We start from the raw sequence: 12,809 nt of genomic DNA, 5'->3' as shown, positions 1-12,809 counted from the left end.
ACATGATTGATGATAGGGAGGAGAGTAGGTCAGCAGTGTTAGTGCAACATTTACCACTTAGTATCGCTCATTAAAAAGCATTTCCAGTGTCAATAAATGTGTCATTTAAAATAATGGTTTTCTACATGTGCTGTTAGTACATAAATCCCCTCGCATCGAGTGTTTCGCTGCTGATATAATGCTACTAGTCCAGCCCCTCTAATTTAGCATTCGGCATAGAATTATCATAGTGAACAAGAGCCGTAGTAGTCCCGCTCTGACCACCACCATCTCGAATATTAACCAGTCTAAAGTCAAGTTCCGTGCTATAAACAACCGTGCAGGCCATTGCATATCTTCTCATATTTCACTTGTGCAGTAAATTTACTTTAATTGAATTCAATCTAATTTATGTGCCTGGAAATGTTAGCCCCCACCCCCCAAATTATGATTTATGGATGTGAGATCATCGCATAGCTAGCAACTGCAATACATATATTGCATCTGCAATGCTTGCTACAGTAGGTCATTCTCACTACATGTACTGTCTGTGTGCCACATGAACACTACACTGAGGCCACATGTACTGTATTTACCACATGCACAGCCTGGTAATCAGACTGGGAGTTGTGAATGCATAGCTTATGTTTTACAGCTTTGTCATGGCATCATCATATATATATATATATATATATATATATATATATATATATATATATATATATATATATATATATATGATGATGCCATGACAAAGCTGTAAAACATAAGCTATGCATTCACTATATATATATATATATATATATATATATATATATATATATATAGAGGGTGTTTCAGAAATGACCGGTATATTTGAAACGGCAATAAAAACTAAATGAGCAGCGATAGAAATACACCGTTTGTTGCAATATGCTTGGGACAACAGTACATTTTCAGGCGGACAAACTTTCGAAATTACAGTAGTTACAATTTTCAACAACAGATGGCGCTGCGGTCTGGGAAACTCTATAGTACGATATTTTCCACATATCCACCATGCGTAGCAATAATATGGCGTAGTCTCTGAATGAAATTACCCAAAACCTTTGACAACGTGTCTGGCGGAATGGCTTCACATGCAGATGAGATGTACTGCTTCAGCTGTTCAATTGTTTCTGGATTCTGGCGGTACACCTGGTCTTTCAAGTGTCCCCACAGAAAGAAGTCACAGGGGTTCATGTCTGGCGAATAGGGAGGCCAATCCACGCCGCCTCCTGTATGTTTCGGATAGCCCAAAGCAATCACACGATCATCGAAATGTTCATTCAGGAAATTAAAGACGTCGGCCGTGCGATGTGGCCGGGCACCATCTTGCATAAACCACGACGTGTTCGCAGTGTCATCTAAGGCAGTTTGTACCGCCACAAATTCACGAAGAATGTCCAGATAGCCTGATGCAGTAATCATTTCGGATCTGAAAAATGGGCCAATGATTCCTTTGGAAGAAATGGCGGCCCAGACCAGTACTTTTTGAGGATGCAGGGACGATGAGACTGCAACATGGGGCTTTTCGGTTCCCCATATGCGCCAGTTCTGTTTATTGACGAAGCCGTCCAGGTAAAAATAAGCTTCGTCAGTAAACCAAATGCTGCCCACATGCATATCGCCGTCATCAATCCTGTGCACTATATCGTTAGCGAATGTCTCTCGTGCAGCAATGGTAGCGGCGCTGAGGGGTTGCCGCGTTTGAATTTTGTATGGATAGAGGTGTAAACTCTGGCGCATGAGACGATACGTGGACGTTGGCGTCATTTGGACCGCAGCTGGAACACGGCGAACGGAAACCCGAGGCCGCTGTTGGATCACCTGCTGCACTAGCTGCGCGTTGCCCTCTGTGGTTGCCGTACGCGGTCGCCCTACCTTTCCAGCACATTCATCCGTCACGTTCCCAGTCCGTTGAAATTTTTCAAACAGATCCTTTATTGTATCGCTTTTCGGTCCTTTGGTTACATTAAACCTCCGTTGAAAACTTCGTCTTGTTGCAACAACACTGTGTTCTAGGCGGTGGAATTCCAACACCAGAAAAATCCTCTGTTCTAAGGAATAAACCATGTTGTCTACAGCACACTTGCACGTTGTGAACAGCACACGCTTACAGCAGAAAGACGACGTACAGAATGGCGCACCCATAGACTGCGTTGTCTTCTATATCTTTCACATCACTTGCAGCGCCATCTGTTGTTGAAAATTGTAACTACTGTAATTTCGAAAGTTTGTCCGCCTGAAAATGTACTGTTGTCCCAAGTATATTGCAACAAACGGTGTATTTCTATCGCTGCTCGTTTAGTTTTTTTTTATATATATATATATATATATATATATATATATATGCCTTTACAAATTTCTGCTTGTGTCTGTGTATGTGCGGGTGGATGTGTGTGTGTGTGTGTGTGTGTGTGTGTGCGTGCGTGCGTGCGTGCGTGCGTGCGCGTGCGCGCGCGCGCGCGAGTGTGTAGTGTGTATACCTGTCCTTTTTCCCCCTAAGGTAAGTCTTTCCGCTCCCAGGATTGGAATTACTCCTTACCCTCTCCCTTAAAACCCACATTCTTTCGTCTTTCCCTCTCCTTCCCTCTTTCCTGACGAAGCAACCGTTGGTTGCGAAAGCTTGAATTTTGTGTGTATGTTTGTATTTGTTTGTGTGTCCATCGACCTGCCAGCGCTTTTGTTTGGTAAGTCTCATCATCTTTGTTTTTATATATATATATATATATATATATATCCTGTTTCTCTTTTCCTTCACCCTTCTCCAAAATTCTTTCATTTTCTGAGAATGAGCTCTTTTCCTATCATCTTACTATTTGACTCCAGATGTTTTCCTGTTGTATATTCTTAAAAACTTTGGAATTTTTTGCCTTCTAGTCTGAAGTCATCTCTATTGAGTAAGGTCTCCTGTGTAATCTGCATTTCTTCCAAGTCCTTTTCTGCCTTGCCTCCTCACCCATTTTCTTTGTCTGTTTTCCTGTTTTGAAAGAATGTGTGGATCTTGTGCTAATCTGTTTTCCTTCCTTCTCTCTAGATGTCCACAGAGTGTAATACATCTTTTCCTGATCTCATCTGTTATTTTAGGGGAGAATGAATATTTCCGTATTTGCTCTCAAAATCCAGTTGCCATCTTTGTTCTTTATTGGACCTAATATTTTTCACAAGATTCTTCTTTCTTTCTTTCTTTGTTTTTCTTAAATCTTGGTTTTAACTCTGGTAGACAAAAGCCAAGCTGTGCTACCCTCTGGAGTTCAAAAATAAAAGAAATGTGCTTTTTGTTGTTACAATTCTACTAGTTAAAAAATCTAATGCTTTATTTCTGTACTTGTATTATCACAAATAAAACAAAATGCTTGAGTACTGATGGCACTTGGAACAAAAACTTTCTTCACGCTGTTTTGTCAAAAACTGAAATTTTTGAGACCGCAACTATTCACAGAATAAAAGTGATTCTTTCATGAAGAAAACAGCAACTAGCTACTGTTGCTGTTAATAATGTTAATTATTTACGCAAATGGTGCTGTTACCAGTTTTAAACCAACAGGTTCATCTTCAGACCAGCTGTTCATGGTTATTTTAATTTGTTGTTCTTTATATTAGCCAACTGCTAACGTAAACAACAACAACAATAAAATGTAAAATGAACGTGAACAGCCATCTGAAGATGAACCTGTCAGTTCGAAGCTGGTAATGGAAGAATAAATATGTAACAACTTCCAGTTTCCAGGTGGCACTTGGAACATAAGTATTTATTTCCTAATTTGTCTCCTTATTTTTTGCAGTGATGCAGTGAACAACATAATTCTGTGGTGTAACTCTTTCTCAAATTTTTGGATACAGATAAGTTGCTTACAAACAGAGATACATTGTTTTCATTCTCACAAAAAAACTTAGATTTGGCACTTAGAATATTTTCCATTTTCACTCTTCAGATGACTACCCACATTGAAAAAATAGGATAACTATGATGCGTGATAAAAAAATGTTTTATTTATTTATTTACTAGCTGATAAATCTGTCATCGCCCAGGTATACATTTATTCCAACCATCTGTTAGTCCATCTCCTCTTCCCTACTCTCTCTGTCCATCTCCTCTTCCCTACTCTCTCTGTCCATCTCCTCTTCCCTACTCTCTCTGTCCATCTCCTCTTCCTTACTCTCTCTGTCCATCTCCTCATCCCTACTCTCTCTGTCCGTCTCCTCTGCCCTGCTCTCTCTGTCCATCTCCTCTTCCCTACTCTCTCTGTCCATCTCCTCTTCCTTACTCTCTCTGTCCATCTCCTATTCCCTACCCTCTCTGTCCGTCTCCTCCTTCCCCCTCTCTCTACCCATCTCCTTCCCCCTCTCCATGAACTTTCAGACCATCTCCTCCTTTCCCCTCTCTCTCTCTCCACCCCCCTCCTTCCCCCTTCCCCCAAACTTTCAATCCGTCTCCTCCTGCCCCTCTCTCGTTCCGTATCCACCTCCTTCCTCTGTCGGTTGCCAGTCTGCTCTTCATCCCACTTGCCCCTCTGCTCCTTCCCCTTCTGTCCATCTCTTCCAACCCCCACAAATTTCATCTCCTACTTCCCCTATCTTTTTCAGTCTCCTCCTCCCCCTGTATCTGTCCAACTCTTCCTCCCTCTCCCTGTTCATCTCCTCTCCTTTTCTTTGTGTGTCCATCTCTTCCTCTCCCTTCTCTCTGTTCACCTTCTCCTCTTCCCTTTCTCTGTGTGTTTCGTCCTCCCCTCTGTCTGTATGTTTCCTCTTCCTCCATCTCTCTGCCTGTCTCTCCACCTGCCTCTCTACATCTCCTCCTCGCCCCTCCTCTGTCCATCTCCTCATCTCCCCTCTCTCCATCCATTTCCTCCTCTCCCCTCCCTCTGTCCACCTCCTCCTCTCCCCTCTCCTGTGTCTGTCCATGTCCTCCTCCTCCCTGTGCCTTCCCCTCCTCCTCCCTCGCTGTCAGTATATCTCCTCAACTTCCCTTCTCTCTCCATGTTATGACACTCACCCCAATAGGAGACTGGTGGTTCTTACCCCTAGAGTACGTCTTTTCAGATTACAACTAATATCTGTACCAAATTTGTTTGAAATCATTCCAGTGGTTTAGAATGTGCTTTTTATCTGTGGCCTTGCCTGCATATGCACATGTCAAACACATCTCACACATACTTAAAATATTTCATCTGTATTTGTACAAATATTTCACCTGTATGTCTAGTAAATTTCGTTCCCATGCAGCTCTGTGTGTATGATGTATCTCCTGAACTGTGTGCTGCACAATGATATAATTTTGCAGGTACATCGTGTGGCATATGTACCCACTGTCTGTGGAATTTATTGTGAATAGAGTTAGTAGTAAAGAAGTAATAAATTAAGACATCGTGCATCACGTGACAGTTTCTCATACATCTCAGTGCTTGTGACATTGTATCTCCTGAACTATGTGTCATACAATCAATAATATATTTTTGTAGGTACATTCAGTGGCAAATGTGGATACTGTCTGTGAAAATTGTTGGGAATAGAATTAGCAGCAATTATGTAACAAATTTAAATGGCTTGCATGATGCTTTTGTTTTCCATGCATTCAGTGTTTATGATGTCGTATCTCCTGCACTAAATGCCGTGCAGTGATGATAAATTAAAACATCGTGATTCAGGTGGCAGTTTTACTGCATATCTAACAAAAATGTAAGCGACAAACTTTTTTCCTTTCGGCATTTGTTGGGGGTCAGAGAAAAAGTTTCATAGAGGTTTGAAATTATATGTAAAGTTTGTCGCAAGTATCGAAGTGCTCTCATTTTCAAATACTGGATAACTTAAGTGTGGGTATTCTCACATTGTGGGCTACACGGTGTTTTCACCCCACCCTTTGACAAATAGGTGGTTGTTCTTTCCAGACAGTAAATGGTATATTTGATTGAAATTGATCCAGTGGTTTAGGAAGAGAGGTGGAAAACACACACACACACACACATTTTTATGATTTGTATAGATATATATTTTTATTTATAGTCATACACATAGTCCACTGATTCTTTAATGCATCAAGACACAAGGATGTGAAATGACTCAAAAAATATATAAATTTGAATTAAATAGAATATATAAGAAAGACTGTTAGTGAAAATACAGTTAATTTACATAAACATTTACACAGAAAATAAAAACATGAAACTTGAACAAAAATAGTAGCAGACCGTCAATATAACCATATTACAAAGATTAAAGTGTTATACTGTGCCTAGTAAGCACATAAGCACACAAGAAATTTACCAATTAAACTACTAAGCATGCAGGTAATTAATCGCTTCTGTTTGAAGCTCATAAGAACAATTCACAAATGAAAACTGCACTGTCCTATTGTGCCATTTCTTAAAGTTTCAGCTGTAGCATTCTTTGACAGAATAGGAAAGAACTGTTACTGGCTTGTATGAATGTCCCTAATTGCATACTGCACTTCTCTCTTTTGTGTCTTCTCAGTGATGGCCTTCAATAGATGTCTATTTGGCTACAACCTCTGGCTCAGGGAGTCAGTACAAATGCTGGATGATTTTGTCCAGTTACTAGTCTGCACAGTAAACTCCATGCTGTTCGACTGCTGTGTTTAAAGTCTAAACTCTCCATTGTTTCTTTCCTTTCTAACAGTTGTTGCAGGGCTTCTAGCAGTTGTTCAACTAGTACCTGGTTCCTTATGCATTCATAAGAATCATACAACTTTTGGCACACTTCATTCTGACAGGGAATATAAGATTTTGTTACTCATCAGTGGACATGTTTTTTTGGCAGAACTAATTGCTAAGACAGCAAGTCTTTCATATCTCTCTACTTTTGATGGAATCCATTTAGTGTCATTTTTCCAGTTGTTTGCTGAATTTGTTCCAGTTAGCCTTTTGAAAATTCCATCTAGGTAGGGGCAGGGAACAGTTGCTGGGAATGGATTGTGGTAATGTCAAGTTTAAGTTTTCATGCCAGGTTGCTCAGATATTCACTTTTGCTACAGCTCATGCCTTCTGTGTTAATTTGGCATATTTTGATTTTGAAGCCAGTTATTGTCAAATGGCCCTGAGAAGAACTGTTAAAGAGTATTGTTTGCTCTGTTGTCAGCACAGTGTTTTTGCAAGGATATCAAAAGACAGTCTGGCAGTTCATTATCACTGCTTCTTTAGTATTAACCAGGAGGCACGTGTAACATTATGTTATGGATGCGAGCAGCTTTACCCCTATCTCCTCCACATTTATTATCCATTTTTTTAAAACGCTAGAGTGCATCGAATGTGCCTTGTAAGCAAACAATCGTGCAAGAAATATATGAACTAAACCACTGAGCACACAGGTAATGAAAATAAGTTGCTTCTCTTTGAAGCTCATAAGAATAATTGACAAATGGATGGTGTACTCTCCTGTGACACTGCTGGAAGAGGAGTTGCCATCTCACTGGACCGTGTCAGTCTGTTCCTGTATACTAAAGTGCACGTCGTTTATGTTGGCGGCCGAGTTTAGGTTCGTTCTGCACATCTGACGTCAAAAATACAGTCAGCCAATGAACAGAGAACGACGTTGCCAGATCTCGACTGCAGAGCAGAGCACGGATGAGTGTCTTCAGTTTTAGAAACGTTCAGTCATAAATAAAGTAATAGAACAAAAGCAATGTCTTGATAGCAGACTTTGTTTTATAGAAAGTTTGTAAAAACTATTCTTTATACCAATTGCTTCATATTCTATTAATTAATTAAACCAAACAAGCAATAAGACTCCTAATTCAGGCGATACCATGGAAAGGTGTTTGTATCAATTTCACGAACTGCTTTTTCGCAATAAAGAACAGTGGTAATTGTTTATTTCCTATTGTACTTCGACGAAGTGCGAGTAATTCATAGGCATACCAACAGTGTTTGTCAGAATTTTGCATGAGCTGTCCTTCTGGAAGTACATTGCAGGACGAGCTGCGCTAGCGTAACGGTTAAGGCGTTGGGTTTGTAAGCGAAAGGTAAAGAGTTCAAACCTAGTGTGATGCTAAATATTTTCTTTATTTAAAAACAATATCGAAGTGTCTTACTTCACGAATTTTATTCGTTTGAATGCAATTTTTTGAAATTTCTAGTGCTTTGTCTCTTCATTAACCCTTTCGCTGCTGCAGTCACGTGCTCCCTGCATTCCGCGCTGTGCGCGATTTTGTCATCACTGCACTGCCCGCCTGTGCAGACACATGGTGTTCCCACTGCTTTGACACACTTATCATTCGATTTCACAAAAACTATATGGCCCAAAAATTAGATTTTTACACATATTCTTGACTGATACCTTCCCCCCATAAATTACTTAATTTTGTTTCGATGTTCAACCCAGTTATTGTGCAGCATTAAATGTAGTAAACCATTGCACGGAATTTTGAAGAGTTTCAGAGTTAAAAGTCCATGGTGTACACTTTCCGTATGGTCGATTTTAGTTGCCACAATGTTGAGAATGAAATGTGGACAAGGTACTTAAATTTCATATAAAATTTACTGTATAACAATATCTCATTTAATTTAAGTACCACATAGGTGTCGTATGTAATATTGAGAAATATTCCGTCTTTCGCGACTGTAATAAAAGTTTTATTTACACCGGGCGTGTTTGGCTTTATTTTAAAGCACTTCAATCATTGAAAGGTATAGCACATACACAATGGTACTCATGTTCTATTTCTTGTTTTTGTTCCACAGTCACAGTTTTACCAATGCTATTGAAATATATTCCTCTTCTGCAACTGTAATAAGCGACTTATTTAGACCAGACGCGTTTCTCTCTTTTGAAGCATCTTCAGTGGACAGTATTTTGTCTCCCCCATTGCCAAGTCACCTTTCGTAGTTTTGTGCTGCGGTAACACAATATTCAACGTTTGTGTCGGCTATTCAGTGTTTTAGGAAATAAATGCTGTTTGTGGGTGCCACACACAAAAATTACATTTGACATAGCTCAGAGCACTTCACTGATAGACGGTATATTCAAGTCCTAATGTTTTTTTAAGTCCACAGTTTTGTTTAATGTATTTTGTCTACTTCCTTTTGATTGAAGTGCTTTAAAATAAAGCCAAACGTGCTCGGTGTAAATAAAACTTTTGTTACAGTCGCGAAAGACGGACTATATCTCAATATTACATACGACACCGATGTGGTGCTTAAATCAAATGAGATATTGTTATACAGTAAATTTTATATGAAATTTAGGTATCTTGTCCACATTTCATTCTCAACATTGTGGCAACTAAAATCGACCATACGGAAAGTATACTCTATGGACTTTTACCTCTGCAAACTCTTCAAAATTTCGTGCAATGGTTTACTACATTTAATGCTGCATAATAACTGCGTTGAATATCGAAACAAAATTAAGTCATTTATGGGGGGAAGGTATCAGTCAAGAAGATGTGTAAAAATCTAATTTTTGGGCCAAATATTTTTTGTGGAATCGAATGATAAGTGTGTCAAAGCAGTCGGAACACCATGTGTCAGCACAGGCGAGCAGTGCAGTGACAAAATCGCGCACAGCGCGGAATGCGGGGAGCACGTCTCTGTAGCAGCGAAAGGGTTAATGCGGCCGTGGCGGCTTTACTTCATAAACTGTGCGCTTCCCCCTAAACGTAAGCTTGCGAACTATATGCTATACTATGGCGCTGCTTCTGTTGGCGCGTGCGTCGTGTGCAACTGGCAACGCAGCAATCTCCCGTGTCTGGGCGGGCATGCGCGAGCCGCCAAGATAAAAGAATTCAACTATAGACCATCATCCCGTCATTGCTGCACTACACAACACATCAGAGTGAGTCAACACCAGCAGTGAAGCAGATGCCCCCTGTCACTGACATGTGATCTTGATGTCATCATGAACAATGTTACTGCCCTCTTGAATGTGGAGCTCAAAACACTAGCTCAAACAGAATGATTTATCTTTTTATTTGTATGCCAGAGATAGAAACACTAATTAGAGAAGTAGGTTTACTTATGTTATTTTCAGCCATATGTCCATATCTATCCATGCTGTCTACATTCATAGAAAATGAGTAGATAAAATACTAGACTATGAAACTGAGCGAGGTGGCGCGGTGGTTAGCACACTGGACTCGCATTCGGGAGGATGATGGTTCAAACCCGTGTCTGGCCATCCTGATTTAGGTTTTCCGTAATTTCCCTAAATCGTATCAGGAAAATGCTGAGATGGTGCCTTTGAAAGGGCATGGCTGACTTCTTTCCCCATCCTTCCCTAATCCTGTGGGATCGGTGACCTCGCTGTTTCATCCTCTCTCCCAAACCGACGAACCGACTAACAGGGACTATTAATATGTAAATGAACACATTGTACTAGTAGTAATTAAAGGTTGAAGAGGAGTCCTAAGAATAATAGTAACTTAAGTTCAAGAAAAAGGAAAAATTGATGAGTCTAAGGCCCCTTGTGAAACAATTAAAAGAGATATGAAACAGATACAATGAAAATCAGATTTTAAATATGGAAGATCTCAATGCTGGAATTGGAAGTATATCAGCTCCCAAAATACTAGGCAGATTTGGGGGAAAAGTATGTAATGAAAAGGGAAAAATACTAAGAGGTTTTTCTGCCTTTAATCATTTAAAAATTACCAATACTTTCTTTAGGAAGAAAGACATACACAAATTTAACTGGTTAGCAACAGGATATAGCTCTATTATAGAGTTACGATAATAAATGAGGGATTTCCTGGACAGCCTAGAGACACCCTTGTATAATTATTTTCTGTCTTCCAACACTTCATTTGCATTTTCATGAACAAATTTTGTCCTGCATGCTATTGTTACTGGGGAACTTGATGATACTGATAATGTATTAAAAAACGAGATTTCATCTTGTGGTGATCACTACAAATGTTATAGTAACTTAAGTTACATCCGTGACTTTTTGTGTACTATACTCACTTTCAAACTTATTGATATTCATTACTCTTATCATGATCACTTACAATCATCTAGATTCTAGCAAGGAGTGGTTTGTTCTCTTCCATAAGAGTGGGGAAAAGTTCTTGCAATGATTTAATAGTTTTTTCACAGCATTGGTAGTACTTCAGTAAACTGGCACGCATGGCTACCCCCCCCCCCCCCCCCCCCCATACACACACAGCTGTACCGCTACAATGTTCAGGCACAGTGTAGCTGCATAGCTGTTTGTTTGTTTGTTGTATCTGTTCTTACAGACATACCCGAATGAGATTTTGGTCATATGTCAGGTATGTTAGCGGCAAGAAACCATCAATGCCTTCTCTGCGCGATAGCAATGGAGATACTATCGAAGACAGTGCTGCCAAAGCAGAGTTACTAAACACAGCCTTCTGAAATGCCTTCACAAAAGAAGATGAAGTAAATATTCCAGAATTCGAATCGAGAACAGCTGCCGACATGAGTAACGTAGAAGTAAATATCCTCGGAGTAGTGAAGCAACTTAAATTACTTAATAAAAGCAAGTCTTCTGGTCCAAACTGTATACCAATTAGGTTCCTTTCGGAGTATGCTGATGCATTAGCTCCATACTTAACAATCATATACAACCATTCGCTCGACGGAAGATCCATACCCAAAGACTGGAAAGTTGCACAGGTCACACCAATATTCAAAAAAGGTAGGAGTAATCCACTAAATTACAGGCCCATATCATTAACGTCGATATTCAGCAGGATTTTGGAACATATATTGTGTTCGAACATTATGCATTACCTTGAAAAAAAAAAAAAAACGGTCTATTGACACACAGTCAACATGGGCTTAAGAAACAATCATTCCTGTGAAACACAACTAGCTCTTTATTCACATGAAGTGCTGAGTACTATTGACAAGGGATTTCAGATCGAGTCCATATTTCTGGACTTCCGGAAGGCTTTTGACACTGTACCACACAAGCGGCTCGTAGGGAAAGTGCATGCTTATGGAATATCGTCTCAGTTATGTGACTGGATTTGTGATTTCATGTCAAAGAGGTCACAGTTCGTAGTGATTGATGGAAAGTCATCCGAGTAAAACAGAAGTGATTTCTGGCATTCCCCAAGGTAGTTTTATAGGCCCTTTGCTGTTCCTTATCTGTATAAACGATTTGGGAGACAATCTGAGCAGTCATCTTTGGTTGTTTGCAGATGACGCTGTCATTTATTGATTAATAAAGTCATCAGAAGATCAAAACAAATTGCAAAACAATTTAGAAAAGATAGCTGAATGATGTGAAAAGTGGCAGTTGACCCTAAATAATGAAAAGTGTGAGGTCGTCCACATGAGTGCTAAAGGGAACTCGTTAAACTTTGGTTACACGATAAATCAGTCTAATCTAAAAGCCGTAAATTCTACTAAATACCTAGGTATTACAATTACGCACAACTTAAATTGAAAGAACACAGAAAATGTTGTGGGGAAGGCTAACCAAATACTGAATTTTATTGGTAGGACACTTAGAAAATGTAACAGACCTACTAGGGAGACTGCCTACACTACGCTTGTCTGTCCTCTTTTAGAACACTGCTGTGCGGTGTGGGATCCTTACCTGATAAGACTGACGGAGTACATCAAAAAAGCTCAAATAAAGGCAGCACGTTTTGTATTATCGCGAAATATGGGAGACAGTGTCACAGAAATGATACAAGATTTGGGCTGGACATCATTAAAAGAAAGGTGTTTTTCGTTGTGACGGAATCTTCTCACGAAATTTCAATCACCAACTTTCTCCTCTGAATGCGAAAATAGGTGTTCATTCTTTCCACTGGCTATACGAGATTGGAATAATAGGTGGTTCGATGAACACTCTGCCAGGCACTTAAATGTGATTTGCTG

At 39.8% G+C, this 12,809-nt stretch overlaps 1 protein-coding gene across 3 annotated transcripts in view; it reads left to right on the top strand.

Moving 5' to 3' along the window:
• Positions 1-12,809, top strand: part of LOC126469657 (biotin--protein ligase) — a 359,191-nt gene that overhangs the window by 230,652 nt on the left and 115,730 nt on the right. The gene's annotated exons all lie outside the window — the stretch shown is intronic.

Source organism: Schistocerca serialis, chromosome 3, assembly GCF_023864345.2.
Source record: "Schistocerca serialis cubense isolate TAMUIC-IGC-003099 chromosome 3, iqSchSeri2.2, whole genome shotgun sequence".
NCBI lineage: Eukaryota > Metazoa > Arthropoda > Insecta > Orthoptera > Acrididae > Schistocerca > Schistocerca serialis.
This window is presented reverse-complemented; position numbering and strand designations above follow the sequence as displayed.